Source organism: Lissotriton helveticus, chromosome 1_2 (assembly GCF_964261635.1).
Source record: "Lissotriton helveticus chromosome 1_2, aLisHel1.1, whole genome shotgun sequence".
Classification (NCBI taxonomy): Eukaryota; Metazoa; Chordata; class Amphibia; order Caudata; family Salamandridae; genus Lissotriton; species Lissotriton helveticus.
The window spans coordinates 136,559,679-136,582,074 of NC_136058.1; the positions used below are offsets into that span (position 1 = coordinate 136,559,679).

The window sequence follows — 22,396 nt, forward strand, 5'->3', positions numbered from 1 at the left end:
CATTGATGATGTCATTGGTCACGCATGGGCTAAAAACATGTTGTTTGTGCAGTGTCAAACATCATTTTCCATTGCTGTATAATGCAAAATTAAAAGTGGGTGATGCCTTGTATGAACTTTATACTCAAGAGACACACAACAACTGTTCAGCAACAATAGTCTGTTGACTTTGCGATTTTAAGGATGAAACCATCAAACATATCTTATGCATATGTCCAGCACTTCATGGAACTGAGGAAAAAGTTTCTGAAGGTACTATATTACCGAGAATCTTCTCATAATCAGGGAAGCAGTAATGTACTGCTTCACACCACAAGACTGTGAAGCCATAGGGAGGCCAAACAAATTCTTAGGATATTGCCTTTTTTCTGATAAGGTGCCTGCAAACTGTTAGTCAATGCTATGATCCGGGATTATACCCCTTATGGTGTTTGACTTTTTCAGTGTATCGCTATTGCATACCTTTTAAGAATGTCAGCCTATAATATGAACAGGAATTTAATTCTGTTGTTAATTTGAACCTTTACTATCCAGATACATTTTAATATTTCTAATACAGTAAATGTATTCATTCATTCATTCACTCAAGGCACACTCTTCAAAATAAGTCTCTCGACACACACATCCACATAAGGATACATTATGCAGCGAAATGGCACATGATTTCTCTTTTTCACATTGGTGGTACCTCCATTTATTTGGTGGTAAAAGCCCACGCAAATCAAACTCAAGCCACAGTGCAGGAATTTAGTTGATCTGGCTCTGTTCCCATCAAGTTTCAAGTTTATTTATTTGTGCTCGGTTAATTAAAACCCTTGCATAGATGAAAACATTGAGAAACATCATTAAAAACAGATTCACTAACAAAGGACAACAAATTACAACATGCCTCAATTTACTATATCAGCTCCAACAAATGTAGATGAGACAAAAAAAGATGCCAATAAATAGGTAAAACGCATATAAAATCTTAAAGTGCATACTGAATGAATTTGTGATATTTGACTACCCTCGATAGCAGTAGATTCATTAAAATATGTGGAAACCCTTTGGAGATACCAGGCACTCACAGGAAAGTGCAGCGTCCCACAAACAAATGAAATGCACGTGACTCTACCCCTAAGACTTTGTTCAAAAAAGGGGAACATGCAGGATCACGTGATAAAGTATAGCTGCCTAACAGGTGAAAGATAAAATTATCATATTAGAACAAATACATTGCATAAAAGGGCTAATTTGCTCTCGGCTCCAATACGGTTTTTAACATAGTGAGCAAAGCCGCAAGGGGGATCAGAAGGAGGGATATGATTGGGCTCAATGCGATGCAACATTCCCGGCAAACAGGTAAAGTGCTAGGGACGATCTAGCCCAAGGTCTTTAGTAGGCACAGCTAGAGTTCTGGCTTCCCCTCTCTACTAGATCTTGTTGATTAATCCAAAACCAAAGGGGTATCTGGGAAGGTGAGACCTAGACAAAGAGGTATTTGACAAGGATGTGCAAAGGTACAAGCGGAATCAGAGGCGGGAATGAGGAAAGGCGCATTGAAGAACAGTTCTCAAGCAAGTAATTAAAGTGTTATAGGAAATCTAGTCCTGGGTCTTTCCATGTGCTAATAGTATTCAAGCTTTTCCCTCTCTTTTAGAGTCTCTTTGGGTTAAGTAGGGTATCAGGAATATCTGAGACATTAGACCCAGGCAGAAAAATACTAACATCATTCAGGGGTCACAGCTACAATCCCTGGCTTGCCTCTTGCAGCCCCTGGCCACTGCCTTTGTGACCTAAGGCTTATGAGGTGTCAAAATAAGTACGATGAACACAAGGCCACCTCACATTTACGGTCATCAGTGCTCCTCTGTTCTTGTTTTGAACCCCTATTATATTACACTAATAGTGAATACTGCTTTTTTATTTAACTATTTGTGTAAAACACGGTTTATCGGCCGATAAGGCATGTATACATGGTTTGAAATTTATGTTGTGTATGTGCTTCAGAGTGAGAGTGTGTTCTGACATACTTGAGGAAAGTCTTGTGAATGGGGCACTCAAGGTCAAATACTAGTGCGATAGGTACATTTTGACGTAAGGGTCGCCCATATAATATGGCGGCAGGTGCGGCTGGCACCAATTGGAGGTAGGAGGTGGGGGTGGAGGACGCATAAGGTGGGGGGAGGATGTGGGGGGAGAACCTGGAGAAGCGGCTATCAAAAAATTTAATAAGAAATTTTAAAAGTACCTTTTTGGCAGTTCCTCGCACGTCTCTCCTCTGTAGTCCTCCCTTGCACGCCCACAGGAAGCACACCCAGGCTCCCATTCAGCCAATCACAACGCTGCCTTAGCAGCATTGTGATTGGTCTGAGTGCCATTTTTCGACAATCAGACGCTGACTGGAAGCCTGGGCATGTTCTCCACATAGGCTGTAATGCAGCTTGCATGGAGACCATGCGAAGTGCGCAAGACTGTTTTGGGTGGCCCGAGAGGGCCGTCCAAGCAGTCATTTCACACTTTAGGAGGGTGCTACCACTCCTCTTCTGTCCCACCCCCTCACGCAAAGCTGTGGGTGTAAGTAGGAGAAAATACAATGATATTAACGCAAGTTATTATAATTTTATTTTCTCTGTCTTTCACTTCAAAAAAGCAGTTGGCGACGCTCCTCCACCTTAGCAGAGGAGCCGCCACCACTGTATGGAGGACATCAATGGCAATATTCTGCCACTGCTACATTGTATGTAATTGTTGGCATAAGAGGGTCCCATGGCATATGGAGGTATGGAGGTATTATAAAATGCTGGCCCTGCAACAATAGAGCTACTTTTTGACATACGGGGCACCTATAGCACATTTTGAAAAATCAACCCTTGGTGAGCAACAAGTTTCACTGGCTTTGTACATCATAAAATAACTTGAATATTTAACAATTGGCCTTTCTGAGCCTACAGCTTTTCTGCAAGTATATGTGGAAATCGTGCTTCTAAATGCTAAATTTGACTAAATTATGTCAAAATATACTCAGTATCAGAAAAGATACAATTTACAAATTTGGCAGTAATGGTCCTGCCTCACCGTACAGGTCTCAGTCCAAATAATATATCAACTATGGTGCTTAGTCCCCCCCCCCCCTTCCCCCAGGTTCAAATGCCAAATAGCCCATTTATGAAACAATTATGCAAATAGTAAACACATGCAGCCACATGCATCATTCTAGGATTTTGCAATTCCTAAATTGCGAAAATTAAGGAGTTGCAATTTAGGAATTGCAAAATCCTATGCATCAAGAAATCTCAAAAGTTTTTGCTATTTCTTAATTTTCTGTATTTGCGATTCCTTAATTGCGAATCGCAATTAAGGAATGGCATTACATTGATTCCTATGGGCCTAGAGGCCCATAGGAATCAATGGGAAGGCATTAACTATTTGCGATTTTCATTTTGCGAATCGCAATTTGTTAATGCATTTCAAGGGTGCTTGAAATGTTTTTTTAAGTGTAAGTTTCACACACACATGTCCAAAGGACATGTGTGTGTGTGTAACATGACACTTTCAAAAATGCTTTTTTGAGCATTTTTGAAAGATTTCGCAAATTAACACGAGGGTCAACCTCGTGTTAATTTGCTCCTCCTATTTGCGAATTCACATTTTTTTAAACATTCATGCATTGCATTTAAGGAATCGCAAAAATGCGATTCCTTAAATGCAATCGCATTTTTAGAAATCGCAAAAAATTTGCGATTTTTGAAAAATTGTTTAATGCACCCAAAAAGTGATTTTGGAATCGCAAACGGCCGAATTTTCCGATTCGCACCGTTTGCGACTCCAAAATCGCTCGATGCATGTGGGCGATACATATGCTTTTATTTTTCACTTTTCTTTTCGACTTGCCACAATCAATGAGGCAACCCAGCTAATGCATTTTGTCCCTTAAAAGGACCTCACCAGGGATCATTTCAGTAGAACATCATTGTTAGACCTGGCATCCCTGGTGTGGTTTCCACTGACTTTTTGCCTTCTGACTTCCTTTTCTGCTGACTTCATTGTTGGTGGCTTTAGGGTTCTGGTCACTTTAACACTGCTCACCAGTATTGACGTATCCACAATTGGTATATTTAATATACCTGTAAGTCCCTAGTGAAGTCCACTATGTGTGCCCAGTGCCTGCAAATTAACTTCAGTGGGCCTTTGAACATGTCTCAGGCCTACCACTGCATAGCCTGTGGGTGCAGTTTTAAATTGCCATTTCGACCTGGCAAGTTCCCCAATTTGCCAGGCCCAAACCTTCATTTTTAAATACATGTAAGTCACCCCTAAGATAGGCCCTAGACAGCCCTGAGGGCAGGGTGCAGTGCACTTAAAAAGTAGGACATGCACTTTTAAGTTTTACATATCCTGGTAGTAAAATACTTTTACATTCGTTTTTCACAACTGCAACATTTTATAAGTGTAGTTTCCCGTTGGGGAAAAGATAGGAAAATCACATTGAAAATATATTGTGAAGTTGGTGTTTAAATTGTAGTTCTGAGTTTTAGAAAGTTGACATTTCATTTTCTTGCTTAAACCATTTGGTGCCTTCTGTTTGTCCCTGGAATACATGTCTGGGGTGGGCAACAGCTGGCTTCCTGCATTCCTTCTAGACAGCCATACACAAAAGCAGAGTAGGCATGACTGAACAACCATCTGCATGTTTAAGGGCCATCCTGAGGCAGGATCAGAGGGAGGAGCAGACACTTGCACCTGAACAGGGCTGTGCTTGTCGCCACACAAAGGGTTGCGTATCCCCCTGTAGCGGGTCTGGTGCCAGGGTAGGAAAGGCAGGGCCTTGTGCACTTCAAAGTACTGACCCCTGACACTGTGAATTCAGAACATTGCTGGACTATGGACATTCTGCCAGGAAGAAGAGATGCTGTGGTGTAGGAGGGATTGCAACTTTTCTACCTGCTTTGCTGTGTTAGCCTGCTGCCTGCGGCTTCTTAACTTCTAAAAAGGTGATGGAGCAGGGTTCTTGCGAAAATAAACCCTGCTTGGATTGAACCCTCAGTAACATTCATTAACAGTGTGATGTGAAAAACATTAAAAATAAAAACAAAAGTAAGGGGAAATGCTTTTGCGCATGTGTTAACAAATGCCTCTACTAATGCATGAAACTAGGCCGCATTTGATTTCGACTTCAAGAAAATAAAAAGACTAATGCTGCTTTTGTGCACTTTAATAATATATTGGATCAATACAGGTTGGTGCATGAGTTAGTGCAAATGCTGGGATGATGTGAAATGAAATTACATTTCATGAATGTAATAATTTTATGGGTTTGTTTTCTTTGGAAAAAGCAAGCATGGGCCAACTTTCCTGCATGCCAGTTTTGATTTAATATTTGGTAGAAAATAAAGATGCCCAAAGAGGCTTCTTTTTGAAATGAGAAGAGAGAACACAAAGCTTACGAAGAAAAAAATGACCTTCGTGGTGTGCTGTATGACTGCCGAGCTACGGAAAAAAAATTTGATAAGCAAGTGGAAGCATGTAACTGCCTTATCAAATGGCAGAGGCTAACAAAGGAAGCATAGAGATTTGCAACATATAATGGATGTAAAAGCTATATGAAGTACTATTGTGCTCAGATTTATTTCCTTGGTAGAATCTGTTGTAATGCTGAACGTTTTAGACAAAGGAATATTTAAAAGTGATCACGCAAAGATTGGTGTGACAGAACACCTCTCGTTCTTAGCCAATGAGAAATGGAATTATTCTAACATTGAAACAAAGGTGGGTTCGACATTTAGGTTTTAGGGTATAATTGAGGTGCTCCAGTGGGTGGAGTTTAGGCATTTAGGTGATTAGTCAGCGGGAGATCGTCGCTGTCGTTGGTTTGCTGTTTCCAGATTGAGGCCTACCTGTTTCCTGATTCCTGACTTAATCTTTGCCACTCAACTCTTCTCGAAGGTCTTGCTGTCCTTTTTGGCCAGAGGAGTTGTTTTTTTCTTATTCTTACTTGGGCTAGTATACATAAAACTCTGAATTTGCATAATCATTTGAAATGTATTTTGTCTCTGAAACTTTTCTCTCTTCACCTATCCACTCCTTCAATGCATTTGTTTATTTGACATGAGTTTGATTATGTACATTGCTAATACTTTTTCTCCATGATATTCTATGATTTGCACCGTATAACTGTACTTGATGAGCATATATTTCACATTATTTACGATAAATATTATACATTTCACACTGAGTATGTTATTATTTAATAGTTATTGCTAAGGTTCATATTTTCATCCACTTTTCAACTACATGGTTCATCGCCACAAGTAATATATATTGAAAATACTAATGCAGGTTTATTGAGCATTTTGGTAAGTTGTGCATAAAACTGCATCACACTGACCTCTGGCGTGAAAGGATCAGCTTGGGTAGTGAAAATGGGTCTTTGGTTGTGAAAAATGATTGATCCCTGAATACTGGATCAAAGGCTTCCTACCTTGCCTCCTGTTTTGAAGTCTCAGGGCCATCAAAGACTTCTTTCAACTCTGCTTCAGCTGCTGGACTCCTCCAACTGTGAGTGCTGCCCTGCCAAGAGGAGACAATCAAGTATTGGGCCTTGAAAGTGCGTTCTGCAGCCGTTTCTCTACAAAAATTGGCACCGTGATGACTTTGTGGCAATCAAAATCTACGCAATGCCCTTTAAAGCAGTGTTTCTTCGAGGACATCACTGCGTGGCTCCACAACAATGAGGACCTGAATGCAGGGCTCGATGACGACGCAGAGCCTGCATCGTAAGGGGTTCAACGATGATGCAGGGCCTGACCGTGAAGCTTATCGACAATGCAGCACCTGCATGATGAGGGGTTTGACACAATGCAAGACCCGATTGGGAATATGATACATCTACCCGACTGCATGGATCAGAGCTGACTCATTGAATCTTCAACACCAACGCTTGCTCCATACAAGGTACTTTATGAGTGGGTCTCGGAACCATCCAGCCCTCCGTCGAGGGCTGCCTGAACTAGCCACCCCTAAGAGCAATTGGCTTTTAAAGAACTATATTGCAGTTTATTCTTTAAAAATTCATATCTTATATTCTACTTTCTAGATTTTTGTTTTTTCGGTTTTGTGTGACTGATAACATAATACTTTTTTTTACTTAGCTAGAGTGGAGTCTTTTTTGTGTGTTTTAACTGTGTTACTGTAATTAAAGTGTTGCATAAATACATTACACATTGCCTCTTAAATTAATCCTGACTGCTCTGTTCCAAGCTACCAGAGGGTGAGCACAGATTAATTTAAGTTGTGTATCTGACTTACCCTGACTAGGATTGTAGTCCCTACGCGAACAGGGTGCATACCTCTGCCAACTAGAGACCCAATTTCTAACAATCATTAGTAAATCATCATTAGTATGAATCTTCTGGATATCATTATCCAAAGTTGCATGTTATCAGTAAAGAGAGTGTAGTAACTGTGGCCCCTGCTATTCAATCTGGCAATTGGCTGGACTGACACATTGAGTGTGACAATGACAAGATGAAAAGAAAAATGAAGAATAAAATTATTTAACTTTTACACTAGAATGTGGTTGGAAATTATTAGATGGATTCATCAAGAACTGAAATGCTTTCACGTCATTACAAACTGTTGAAAATGTAATGAATTAATGAAAGTTTATCTTGATTAAGTGACCAAGGACTACATCGAATTTAGCGAGTTTTTCTCTATTTATGTACTACTTCCTTAGAAGGGGTCTTGTTCATGTGCCTTTCTTGCTACAATTCAGGGCAAATATTACTCTCCACCACTGTCAAAGATCATGTCAGCACCCTAATATAGGTGGAATCTAATTACTCAAAAGAAAAGTTCTCTACCTGTATGAATCATAAAGTGCAATGGGCCATAAATTTATACACACCTGAGAAGCTGGCCTGCTGACAGAAACATACCTAAATTTAAGTATCAAAACATACCAACATTTTATTGTCAATTCATAATATTTTTTTAGGTGGAATCTAAAACAGTAGCTATGCGGTCAAATGTCATATGATGTTCCTGTAATGTCATAAGTGTCAAGGTGTGTGTGTGATATCAGTTCTGCTACCCTTGGCATTTTGGTGAATAGATGCCCATGCACTCATCATTATTACTTTACATAGATAATCTGGGGTTTGGTTTATGGGCTGCAATGCTGTTTCAGTGTTGTCCGCATATCAACGTTTGATGCTAGATTCCTTTAGCATGCGAAAGTTGATCAACAATGTTGTTTGCACCACTTCACATTGCATAAAACCCTGATGAGTTGTCCAAGACACTGAACTAAAGTTGAGTAAATCCCATCCTAGGTTTAGATATATTCTATCAATGCATTCCAAGGCCTTTGTGAATTATTGTTTTGTACGTGCTCTGAAACTTTGCATTGCAAAATAATAACAGCGTTTTATAACAGTAACACTTTTTTCCAATTTCAGAGTTCTGTAGGTACCAGTTCAAAAGGCACCCATTTTATGTGGACCAGAAGTGCGTACGCTGCGTTGCCCTGTTGGATGTCAAATTTGTGACCTGCAAGATCCCACCAGAAGTCTGATGAGCGAGTCATCTTGCAAGAATAAGATTAGTCCTCTGCTGACACTTCGGTACCCTCTCTTATATGTGGACAGTACAAGCATGTATTGTGTACATAAGCTCCTCTATTGAGTCATGTAGATGCGTAAGATAGTAAGAAGTAAAAACACACTCTGGTGCAAACAATATTATAAGTAATGGGAAGCAATAGCAATGTGAGAAAAAAGGTTTTACTCAATTTAACCTTTTTTGTATCCCTCTTTCACTGTTTTCCATGAGCACATGCCCTAAGCACTTCTCCAGCAGTTCTGTTTGTGCAAAAAATAAGCAAGTGCCATGCACTTAGCCTCTAATGGTAACTGTAGTGTTCGGGAGACTGGAAGAGTCCACGTCTCCTCTAAAGTTAGGGGTGGTCCTGTTGACCCCCCCCCAGCAACGTAACAAAAGTGTGTCGGCTGAGCGTACGCCAGCGCGACGTGAGAAGAGTTAATAAATAGCCTGGGGGACCCTGAGCGTGGCAGTTAAGAGCTGGCCACTACCATAACAGTGTCTCCAGTGTCTCATTGTTAGTCAGCACTTGGCCCCCTAGCCAGGAAACTACAGTAACCTACCTCTAAAACTGGATTAAAGTGTATATGTACACATTTAGCACACGTTGACTGATCCCACCAAGAACACACTTATGTTTGTAAATTGTTCTTCCATTTTGTAAATTAGCCCTATTTCACATATGCATGAATTGGCCTTTCCCTATGTCCCGAGCTGTAAATCTCTGAATGTTGTCTGATTTCCCCAAAATTTGCAACAGCTTTTACTTGGCAATATTTTTGAAAGGATAAACATTGGTATGCTCATTCGACGTTGACATGCTCCCACTTATGTACAAATAAGCACTAGTTGGCCTCCAGGGAGGAGGAGGACCTAAGGGGCATATTACCAAGGGGGGCGATAGGCAATTATCACCGATTTAGCAGCCGTTTTCGGCTGCTAAGCGGCGATAATTATATCGCCCTATTAGCAAGCTGTCGCTAACAGCAGTTAGCGACAGCTTGTAGGCGATAGCGAGCGGTTTGGGGCCCGCTTTGCATATCAGCGATATTTATCGCTAATGACATGCAAAGTGGGCGTACCCAACCTGTTAGCGACTGAAAGCAGTCGCTAACGTCGCTATTGCATATTAGCAAGGCAGGCGTAGCGATGGAAATATTCACGCTAAGCGTGAATATCTCCAAAAACTAACACCTGCCCAGACCAGTTCTTAGCCATGCTATCCAATGGGAGGTGGATAACATGGCTAAGAGCATTTCGTCGCAAATGCGTAGATTTCGCTGTATTCTCAGCGATATTCACGCATTTCCCCGCTATCGCCGGAAAATGTATCGCTTTGGAGATAAACGTTGTTAATAGCAAGTTATCTCAGAGCGATAAAAAAATCGTCGCTAAGCCTATTTAGCTATACATATCGCCCCCCTTGGTAATATGCCCCTGAGAGTGTATAATTAAAGACAGAAATGGCTGAACGCCCCTAACCTCACAAGCCCTTGAGTGAAGAAGTGTACCAATGCTTTGTGTTCACTAAAACCCTCGTGCCACAGCAGTATGGCTCCTGAAGCACTGGGTGTTCTGTGTAGAGTCACATTTCTGGTTACCCATCACCACAAGGACGTGGTGTTTTTGCTAATTACTCAATCCCAATATATACTTAAGAAAAAGTCCACAAACTTTGTTTTTCAGTTCAATAAATTAAATCTATGACACTTCTGAACGGCTCTATGAGAAAAAAAGGTTGATATTATTTTCTTTTCCATTTTGTTTCAACAATGCATCTTAAAATCAACAGTTTCCCGTTTCTCAGTCCATAAGAAGGTTTAATGTTTCCAATTAAGACTTCGGGATTTTTGACATACATTGATACGTCACCCATTTCATACTTTGAGTCGAAAAAGCATGGTTACAATTAATGTCACTCTGCACTGTTTCAAAGGAAATGTGTAATGCTTTATCAGCCGGTGCCATAGTACCTAAATGGAAATATCTCCCAGAGGAAATACATTACAAATCTATCACATCAGTCACATAAATCAAAAGACAATTCCATAGATTTCTTTCACTTGCATGTGCTGTGTGTTGTTTCTTCAAATGATGTATGACTTCAGAAACCCTTGTAAATAGTAGAGATTGAACTATTTTAAGTACTGAGGAAAGAAATCTGATTTCTCACACATCATGCGAAAACAACGCAATGCAGTTTGGTTGAGTCGAAATATAACACATATTCAATTCAACAATAAAAGTTCATTTTCACTTGCACTATGTACAGTATTTTAATCGGCAAAATCATTCTAGTAGTTTCTGGTAAACCACGAAAACTATTTCCTTATTTAATACAGAAACATACAATAAAGGAGTAAATCAAGAGGAGATTAGCAGTGGCGTGTATTAGGGGGCCGCCGGGGCGGCACGAGTTTAGGAGGGCGGTGGCATCTAACCCGCCAACCTCCACCCCCCCTCCCTTCCCACCCCCCACTCCTCCGCAACCGCAGGAATCGCCAGGGGGCAATGCACTGAAGAGAGGAAAAACTTTATTTACCCAATTCCGTGTCACTAACATTCACCACCAATCATCATACAACAATGTGCCTTATTTTAAGAGGTCAGGTTAGGTTTCGAAATGTCCTGCTGGTGATTCACAAGAAACACTCAAAACATGACAGTAAGACTAAAATACTTTACTCGGCTGATTCAAGGCTCGATTCACAATGTGTCAAACCAGTGTCTGAAGGGGGCTCACCTAAGCAAGGCAATGGTTTGAACAGGCTGACACAAAGCTGATTCCCTTTGTAATGAACACAAAACGTTAGTTTTGCTAGACCTAAAGAGGACAGTCTATAATGTAACCATTGCGTAGAGACCAGCATACAAAGAAACACATTATTCGAGCTGTGGTCTGAAATAGAGAAATGTGATGTTAAGTATGGCTTCATAATTGTACCTAGCAGGGGGTGGTGCTTTACTGCAGCAGATGGTTTGCACTTAAACCCCATGCTGTTTCACAGTTTGATAATGGGTTTCTTATTCCTACTATACAAAGTGCTATTGGTAAAAAGTCAAGAGTGTGGCAAATGACCTTTCGTCATCCATAAGACCTTGGGTTCTCATCATGCACTGTTTAATACCTCACATATTACATGGCGGAGCACGAGTTATAGTTACTTTAGGGCATGAACTATAAGACATATAGGGTACGAGTTATAGGTACTGGAGATAACTATAGTTGGCGAATTGCCGTGGTTTTGTTAATTTAATGGTATGTTTTAAGTGAATTTTTCACCTAATCATAATGTCCCTGTAACGTTTGTTTTTTTCAGTGAATTTGCAAGTTTCTTAAAAATGTAAAAAGTAACATTGCTACTCCTAACTAAAGTATCACTTTAATCTTCTTTATTTCTTCAGTGAATATATATACTCAGATACTCAGATCTTCCGAAAAAACTGGAGAGTTTTAAAGCTAGATAACATTATAGGAAAAGAACTCCCAGAAGTTCCCCTGATTACATACAGGAGAGGGCCGGCAATAAGCACCCATCTAGTGAGAAGCCACTTCCCTAAGAATCCCAAAAAGAAGGACGTAATAACAGGATATTTTCCATGCATGAATTGCAAAGCATGCAGGAATGGGCAAAAGGTAAAGGAATATACGATCCAAGGCAGGAAAACGAAAAGGAAAATAAACAAACTGATGAACTGCAACACTGAGTTCGCAGTTTACTGCCTAACCTGCCCTTGTGGATTGAACTATATAGGGAGCATGATCCACCAAGCAAAAAAGAGAGTACTCGAGCATAGGAGAGCCATAAAAAATGGAGATATGGTATATCCTATAGCACACCATTTTCTGGAGCATCACAAGTCCAATCCTGAACTACTGAGGTACTTCTGTATGGACTACATCCCCAAAGATGAAAGAGGAGGGGATAGGGTCAAAAAATTACGGAAGTTGGAGTCAAAATATATTATACAGATGCAGTCCAAGAGCCCCACAGCACTAAACAACGAGGAAGAACTTTGGGTACACATAGGCTAAGTCGAGACATATCAGTATTCAGATATAGATTAACAGTGCTTGAACCCCATAGCACTAACTTTGTACTTGAAAAAACAGTCTGCACATGTGTGAGATGAGGGAATAGGGGAAACAGGTTAATGTGACTTAGCGGGTACCGAATATTGAGAATAAGGAGGGGAGTGAGGAGACACAGAGATAAGGCAACATGCCCATTCAGGGCTAGATTGACATGAGATGAACTTAGGTCTCCAACCCATCTGGATGCAATAATGAACATTTAAAACAAGATGTTTGTACTCATGTAGCTAATGGAATAAGCTACATCTTAGCATTAAGTATACCATTATTACTGTGGTCTACAATTGACTATAAGATGTGTATATATGTAAATAGCAATAGACCCTATGAATTCAATGTAGAGCAATAATTGAATTATAACACACCTTCCAGGGAGAAAGAAAAATTTAAAAACTTAACTAGATCCTACCACAAGATGATTTGGAGTGGGAAAAAATCCTATCTTGAACGTCGGATAGACGAATCTGTAAACTCCTGTAAGGAACTCTTTAAAATTGTCAAGGATTTTACTTCTCCGTCCCTAGGCATCTCTGCTCAGTTTCACTCAGAACCTTGGCTGACTGAACTGGCACACTATTTTGTAGATAAAATAACATCTATTCAAGCTTCTCTTGCTATTTACTCAAAACAGCCTCAGGATGCCGCTCTTGGTGCCCTCGCCTCTTCACAACCCACCCTCTCCTCTTCACAACCCACCCTCTGGGAATTCCCGCAGCTGAGCCTTGCTGCCTCATTAGACCATCTGACAAGCTTGATGTCGGGCTCTCCTCTAGATCCTTGCCCGGTCTCTTGCCTTAACAAAATAGCCCCTTTGCTAAATGGCCCCATAAATTCCATTCTCAATTCTTCATTGTCTTCTGGCGTAGTCCCCCAGGCCTGGAAGAATGCTCTCATCCTTCCACTCTTAAAAAAACCAGCTTTGGATCCCATCATACATGCCAACTACAGGCCTATTTCTCTCCTCCCCGCTCTGGCAAAGGTGGCGGAAAGACATGTGCACAGATCTATCTCTGACTTCATCGAGAATAACAATCTGTTGCACACCACTCAATCTGGGTTTCGTGCGAATTACAGCACAGAGACCGCCCTACTTGAAGTCACCACTGCCATCAGAGAGATCTTGGATACTGGAGGAAAGGCCATGTTGGTCATGTTGGACCTGTCGGCGGCGTTCGACACCGTTCCCCATGATACCCTCCTAACTCGACTCTGGGATTGTGGTCTCCGGGGGACGGTGTGGAACTGGCTCAAATCATTTCTAGCTAGCCGTCGACAAACAATCTGGGCGCCACCTCACTCCGCAGCTATGGCAACTCTGGAAGTGGGAGTCCCTCAGGGGTCTATTCTTAGCACCCTGCTCTTTAACATCTTTCTGGCCCCCCTTGCAGAGGTTGCGGAGTCGTTTGGCGCTCAGATCGTGTCTTATGCTGACGACACCCAGCTCTTGTTCACATACGACAGGAATGAGGTGTTCGATGGGATCTGCATTAGAGGCTGCCTAGAAGCAGTTTTTGATTGGTTCAAAAGACACGGCTTAAAATGCAACTCCGATAAATCGGAGCTGCTTTTTTTTTGGATGTGTCTCTGAACCAAACTGGAAAAGTTGGTGGCCACAAGACCTGTTTCCTCCGGTTAATGCAAGTACCAAGGCTAAAAATCTAGGTATCATCGTTGACAATGAGTTAACCTTTGGGCCTCAAATATCCTGTCTTTCGGGGAAATGTTTCGGGATCCTGCGGATGCTCAGGAAATTCCTCCCCTTGATTTCTTTGAACCACCGAAGGGTCACTGTCCAAGCACTTGTCGGGTCGCGCCTGGACTATGCAAATGCCCTCTATCTAGGACTCCCTAAATATCTCGTGAGGAGACTTCAGGTAGTCCAAAATTCAGCTGCCAGGGCTATTTATGGACTTCCTAGACGAGCTAGTGCGTCTGACTTGCTGAAGGAACTGCACTGGCTTCCTATAGCCAAGAGGGCTCTCTTTAAAAGCCTGACGCTGACCTACAAGGCCCTTCATGACTCAGGCCCTAGGTACATTAGGAAGCGCCTTACTTTTTATAAGCCGAGCAGAACCTTGCGATCTGCCTCCTTGTCTAAAATGGTTGTTCCATCCATCAAGCGAACCAGACAAGGAGGGCGCTCTTTTCATTACCTGGCCCCGCGCGCCTGGAATGAGCTTCCCATTTCTCTCAGACAGGCCCCTAGTCTAATGTCTTTCAGAAAAGCATTAAAAACCTGGCTGTTTACCAGTTAACCTCGCTGTTCCTCTTATTCTGCAGTTATGTTTCCTCTTCCTAAAGGACCTCTTCGCTAAAGCGCCGGGACACTCCTACTGGAGTAGCCGTTGCGCTATAGAAGAACCCAAATAACATAACATAACATGAGCTACAAAATGCCCCCCCCCCCTTTGCACCAAGAAAGGCAACTACGAGTTTGTCCCTCATCGATTTTCACTATTGACCAGGAAACATTTTTTTCATGGCATGAAGTTGTTTGTTAATAAATATGGTTTGAAACATTACCCCACCGACATTGACAAAGGCGTGTAGCCGAAACGCGTCTGTCGGGTGTTTTTGTTGCGGAATAAAAACTGAAAAGACATCCTCCTCGTGCGCGCCTCATCTATGATCCACAAGGGGATTATCGTACAAATCATATATATATGGCGATATACTGGCGATAGCCAGTAGGTATATATAGTTAGGACCTAGCTACCATAGGAAATCAGCAACAATCTATTGGGAATAACTTTGGCGCCGGTTGAGGAATTTGCGTGTAATTTTCAAAAATTTTAGCCAGCTCCGCTGCTCTCCGTCCCTGAAAGTTTCGGTGGGATTCGTGAAGTGGGGGCTGAGAAAAAAGGGGGGTCCCAAAACGTGTTTTCCCCATGTTAATTTCCATAGGACGTTCTGACAAGGCTACAGCCCGAACCGCTGAACGGAATTACACCAAACTTGGCAAAATTGTAGGGACTGGTACGCAGAAGTGCCTTTGCTATATTTGGTAAAAATTGCTCCAGTGGTTTTTATGAAAATTAACTTCAAAAACACATATATATCTGGGCCGAGCCTAACCACACATCTCATCGTGAGATCTGATTGGCTGTCAGCACTTCATCCAAGAAGTGTTGGCAGCCATCTTGGGACCAATATACATGATAGCACCTCATTAAAAAGCATTGTAGTAAATAGAGGGTTTTAGGACTTCAGTTACATTATAAATCATTTGTTGATGGTACCATACTCATTTTAGGAATTGTGGTGTGTTCTAAGGTGATTTTACCATGTGAAAAAGCCTTCTGCTGGGATATCATGAATCAGGTTTGAAAGAAAACTATTATCTCATGCTTTTCCCACAGTGGTTTGGAAGGGGATCTATAAGCTAAACTGAAAGCATATTTTCTGTAAATTCACATTATCTTTCTCAGTCATGTGAGAATGAAGTCTGACATTCTCAGTAAAACATGTACATCCAACAAGGACAGAGACTGTCAGTTGATTCCTTTGTGTTCTACTGCATCCTCCTAGAGTGTTCTAAAGAACAACTAGAGCGCTAACAGTCCTACTTATTACAAAGGTATGGCACACCTGAAGCCATCTTGATTGGAATAAAGTGGTAACTCTTAAAACATTTAATTTAAAAAGGAACAAAATGAGGGGGTAAATTTTGCCATAGAAAGTATGATTAGTGCTGCAGAAAAAAAAATTAGGGCACATTTTGAGTGACTTCCCAAATCCTCTTCTATTTCATTAAAAAATTCTGACATGCAGTCTGCCAAGATAGCCACCAGAGACAAAAGAGCCCAAATGTAGCCCAAATATCACCCAGATGTAGCCCAAGTATAGCCCAATGACAGAATGTCCCAGAGTGTTCTAAAGAACAACTAGAGCGCTAACAGTCTTACTTATGACAAAAATATGGCACACCAGAAGCCATCTTGATTGGAATGAAGTGGTAAGTCTGAAAACATTTAATTTAAAAAGGAACAAAATGAGGGGGTTCATTTTGCCATAGAAAGTATGATTAGCAGCAGACTTCCCTTGTGAGCAGTAGCTTTACTACAGTGATCTATGAGCATCTAGAGTGCTAACATTCAGAATTTATGGCAAATGTGTGACACATCTGAATGTCTTCTTTACGGAACCAAAGTAAACAAGCATTGAAAATGCAATAGATCTCGCCCTCGTTTAAGTTAAAGCCATTCTGTTTGTAATGAGGTGGCTTTTTATCTTTGCCTTTATTAGTGTTTTTAAAACTTTCATGTAAATAACATGCATATGTATGCATATATGTACATGTAGGAACAAAAGGGGGTGGTGATGGACGGAGCATCTGAACCAATCAAACACTCACACCCAGTCAAAAGATCTGGGTTTGATCCATCACTGTTCTTTAGCCCACTCTGCCACCCCAGTTCAGACATGGCTATATGCAAATCAGTCTGACCCTGTGCCTCATGGGAACAGTCCAGCCCGAACTGCCAAGCCATGCCTTCCCTGGACCGGAAACAAGCTTCCGTGGACGCGGAAGGGGCAGAGGCCGGGGAAGAGGAGAAACCGGAAGAAAAGACTCAGACAACGGTGGGAATACCGACAAAACAAAGGGCGCAGTGGGAACCAGAAAGACACGCTCCAACAAGAACTACTAATGGATGCACAAACGGTAAATAAAACTGTGGTCAATCTATCTAAGAGATCTCTGTCTGACATTGACAAAAAGACACTCTGTCTAGGTCTTTCTTTCTGCCCCACAACTAGACTAAATTTTATTGACACCCGTATAGAGGTCTTTAAATTTGTACGAAAATTAAAATTAAGAAAATGGCATAAACTGAAAAGATCTAGCCAATTCAACACTAATGATAACAGTGCTAACAATGTCTCTTCTAATTTAATCATTGGAGATGCTGATACTTTAGCAGTTATGTCTGATTTAAATGAGATCCATGACATTTCAAATGAGGACCAACCTATCTCTATCACCCAATGCCTGGATGATATGAATCTAACACAAGATGCACATGCGAAAAGTAACTTCAGAGCAAAATCGACTTTTATGCCTGTACTTCCACATGACTGCATAGACACTTTTCACGATTGTATTGTGAAAGGGCTGGTGAGCCTCAGGAAAAAGAATAAGATCCAACGTAAGAGGGGGTTTAGAAACAACCTAACATTTTCTCAAAGAAAGGCACTCAAGGCACTCTACGATGACACTAATATAGTGATACGTCCTGCAGACAAAGGTGGGAACATTGTTGTGTTGGATCGAGAGAACTACATCAATGAGGCAATTAAACAACTTAGTGATACTAAATTTTATACACCTGTTAAAATTGATGCCTACAATGTAAGTATTACTGACATTTGGGAGAAGCTAGAGACGTGGAAAGACAAGGGGCTCCTTGTTTGGGAAGAATATCGTTATCTGAAAAAGGACTTCCCAAAGCTACCCATCTTATACTTACTACCTAAACTCCACAAAAATGCCACTGATCCACCAGGATGCCCCATAGTGTCCTCCATCGGAAGTATCAGTGAAAACATTTCTAAATATGTGGATCACTTCCTTCGAGACTATGTTATCTTATTACCCAGCTATATAAAAGACACGAAAGATTTTCTCTGTCAGATTGAAAAAATAGTATGGGAACCTGAATTCATGTTTATTGTGCTAGACGTCCAATCTCTGTACACTATCATTAACCACCAACATGGCATTGAGGCTTGTGAACATTTTCTAAAAAATAGACCTCTATGTTATCGGGAACACTCCAAAATGGTAATTGAGATGATGCATTTCTGCTTGACAAATAACATCTTTTCCTTTGACGGCGCCCTCTACAGGCAAATCAGTGGTACTGCCATGGGTTCTTGCTTTGCTCCTAGTCTGGCGAATCTGTTTATGGGATACTGGGAGCAGGAAATCCATGACAGTGCCACTTTGAGGGAAGACTTTGAGAAGGTCGTCGTGTGGCTACGCTACATCGACGACCTCTTCATTGTCTGGAAAGGCACCAACATTGAAGCACAAGACTTCATCACCAAACTGAACTGCAACAGCTATAATATCTATCTATCTGGTAATATTAGCAACAGCCAGACTGAATTCTTGGATGTTAAATTAGAGATCAAAGAACAAAAAATTTGCACCTCATTGTATCGCAAGGCTACAGCCGGGAACAGTGTTTTGCACGCCCTTAGCAGTCACCCTGAGGCTCTCAAATGGAGCATCCCCTACGGGGAACTTTTGAGGGCTAAACGTAACTGTAACACCAATGATTCTTTTTTAAGGGAGCAGGAAACCATCATGATCAGGTTCAAAAGTAGAGGTTACCCCAGTTGGGTTCTCAAAAAAGCCAAGGAAAGAGCAGAGAGAATAGAAAGATCTGAGACACTGGGTAATAACCAAGTATCAGACACCACTGAAAATGATGAATCTACCAGACTCATCCTAACTTTCAGCTCTGAATCTCAACAAGTCAAAAAACTTCTTGCAAAAAATTGGGAGATACTCAAAACTGATTCTGTTTTAGGTAACAGTATCCCAGATCGACCTATGATTACTTACAAGAGAAGCAGGAACATACGTGATCTAGTGGTCAGAAATGACATCACCCTATATACTAAGAAAGACACTGAACATGGTCTAGTAGGTTTTTACCCATGTGGCCACTGCAAAGCCTGCAAACATAGTAAATATAGAGGATCTGTGGAATATAACAACATTACAAAAAATCTGACCTCTTTTCTCACCTGCAGCACCACTTTTGTAATATATGCCATCGAATGCTCCTGCAAACTTTGGTATATTGGCAGCACCAGCTGCGCTGCCAAAAAAAGAATCCTGGAACATCTCAGGGCCATTACCAACAAAGACCCCAAATACCCTGTTGCACGTCACTTCGAACAACTACACTTTTCCAATATTGCTGATTTAAATTTCTTCATATTGGAACAGGTCCCCAGGCATCCGAGGGGGGGTGACCGGTTATTAAATTTGAGACAACGTGAGTCCAAACTCATTATCGAATTTCAAACCAGATTCCCGGGAGGCCTGAACATTGATGAGGAATTAGCAATTCATCTAAGAGAATAATCTATGTTATTGACTAGCACTTGTCCTTTGATACCTGCAGTATTCTCTATATGTATATATCCTGTTCTGACATTGTATTTTTAAGTATTTTCAAATGTTTACATTACTTTTTCTCTCAATTTCACTTATGCATCTTTATCTGTATTTCACAAACTTTATTCTTTTGCTGTTTTCCCTAGGAGGAAAGGAGGGGGCCCATCACTGGACTTCACCTGCACGGGCGTACCCAACCTTTGCACTCCAGGAATCACTGCTCGTGGTTATATCACATTTTGAGACACCAATTACCAAGGTCAGACCCTTTCATTATTTAGAAATATTACAGCCCTTGGCTGACATGGCACTCCTGACTCACCCGGACAGTAGCAGGCTTGTTACTGCCTTCTCACTACGAGAATCATCTATGGAACTTTTTTCTCGATTTGGCACTCCTCATTAATAGGACACTTGTAGCAGTAGGAATTACAATTTCATTTTATTTCATATTTCTTATTTTGCAACACTACATCGGAGTGCATGATTCCAACCATATTTGCACTATGCATTGTTATTGGCTTAGTGTTGGATTTTCCTTCAGGCTGCATGCACTATTGCGCCATACTTATGTCATATTTGCCGCATATTTACATAGATGCATTGTGCCGCACTGGGCGATTGATTACATGCATTGACGCATATATTATTAACTTCAATTCGTGTTACATATTTGATCAATATTATTGCAAGTATGATATACGGCTGCTAACATTGTTTTTTCTAAAATTTATTTATTTTCCTTAAATTGATTCATTGTGACTGAGTTAGCATAACGTGAAATTCGTCACACATTGCGTCCTCCCACTTGGCCATTTCGGGACAGACTAATGTTTTGAGGCTTCAGAACACTAGCGGTACAATCACACCGTTCCAACATACATTTGCAATGGTGATATTTATTTGTAATTTATATGTTGACAATCCTGCTCCATTAACACTATTTACAAATTGTTATTTTACATGCAGGCATCTTTGTGACCATGAACAAATGTGGGTGTTTGTTTTTTGTAGTCAGGAACAACGTAGTTAACACCACTCCAATATGTCTGCCATGTATTATCTTGCAGTCCGACCTTTATTTTCACTATTGGTGTGAAGTATGAAAACTTTATTTAACAGTTGGTGTTCCTGTGTGAAGGTACACGTGAACAAGGCTTTCTTGCTGAAACGCGTTGTGTATTAAACTGCTTTCCTAAGATCTTTGGATCCCCTGTTGCCTTTTTGCCCGAGAGCGCAAGACATTCAATTTGTGGATTTACTTTGGATATTAATGACCCGGACTGCTTCGCCGGTATCTGAGCCAACTTCCAGTGGGTTCCAGCACTCCAGCAGAAGCTGTTTGTTATGACCATATATATATATATATATATATATATATATATATATATATATATATATATATATATATATATATATATATATATATTACCTACTGGCGGTCGCCAGTAGGTATATATAGTTAGGATTTTTTCCCTATGGGATTTTTGAAAATTCTATGTCTAATAACTTTGGCGTTTGTGGACGGAATTGGCTGAAATTTTCAGGAAAATGGAACATTTTGTTTCTGAGCAGCCCCTGGAAATTTGGGGGGGGTTCGTCCAGGGGGGGCCGAGAAAAAAGGGGGGTCCCAAAACGTGTTTTTAACATTGAGTTTTCCATAGGGCGGTTAGCCTCACTTTTAGCCCGAACGGCTGAATGGATTTGCACGAAACTTGGCAAAATTGTAGGGACTGGTAGCCCGATGTGCCTTTTGTAGGTCTCAATATATGTGCTGCAGTGGATTTTGAGAAATTAACGTTCAAAAAAAGATATATATCTGTAAGCGCGGACCAGGCAGCGCCCCGGTTCGCGGACCTTACGCGTATCGGAACTTCGCGTAGCGAAGCTGATTGGCTCTCCGGTGTCTGTCAACATTCTAAACAGTCCGGAGCGGCCGCCATCTTGTCTCTCGGTAGGATCGAGAGACAAGAGGAGGCCAAAACAAAGGGGGAAATAACCATAAGGGGGCATAGTAGATCCTCGCTGACCCCCTAGGTTTAATGTGGAGGTTTTAAAAGGGCCCCGCAGGGCAAAACATTTTTTTTGTTTTTTTTCGTGGTTAGCGCCCGGTCCGCGAACCGGGAAGCGTTCTGGGGAGCGTACTACAATGAAAAATGAATGATAGTCTTTTTAAATGCTGTATGTTAATTGATTGTTGGATTTGTTGATTATTTTTTATTTCCTTTATCTTCCCAGGGAGCGACCCGGTACGCGAACCGTTGAGCGCCTCGGTTCGCGGACCTTAAGCGTTCCGGGAGTCCACCATTTTGTGTTTCGGTCGAATTAAGATACAAGATGGAGGGCAAATAATGTTCAGAATGGGTAGAAGGGGGCACGGTAGAGTTATCTTGACCCCCTAGGTTTTCTGAGGGTGGCTGAGGAGGCTTATATGTGCGAAAAAAAAACATTTTTTTAAAAAAATTTCGCGAGGTTAGCTCCCGGTACGCGTACCGGGTAGCGCCCCAGGGAGCGTACTTTGTTGAAAATTAGTGAAAAAAGTTAGAGTAAAATAATAATTGTGAGTGATTAGATGTAGGGTA

General features: G+C 41.2%; 1 long non-coding RNA gene across 1 annotated transcript in view; it reads left to right on the forward strand.

Moving 5' to 3' along the window:
* Window positions 1-8,970, forward strand: part of LOC144807791 (uncharacterized) — a 67,524-nt gene extending 58,554 nt beyond the window's left edge. The window contains exon 3 of the long non-coding RNA XR_013606448.1: window positions 8,445-8,970. This is a non-coding gene — a long non-coding RNA (uncharacterized LOC144807791). The remainder of the gene's footprint in view (window positions 1-8,444) is intronic.
* Window positions 8,971-22,396: the final 13,426 nt, after the last annotated feature.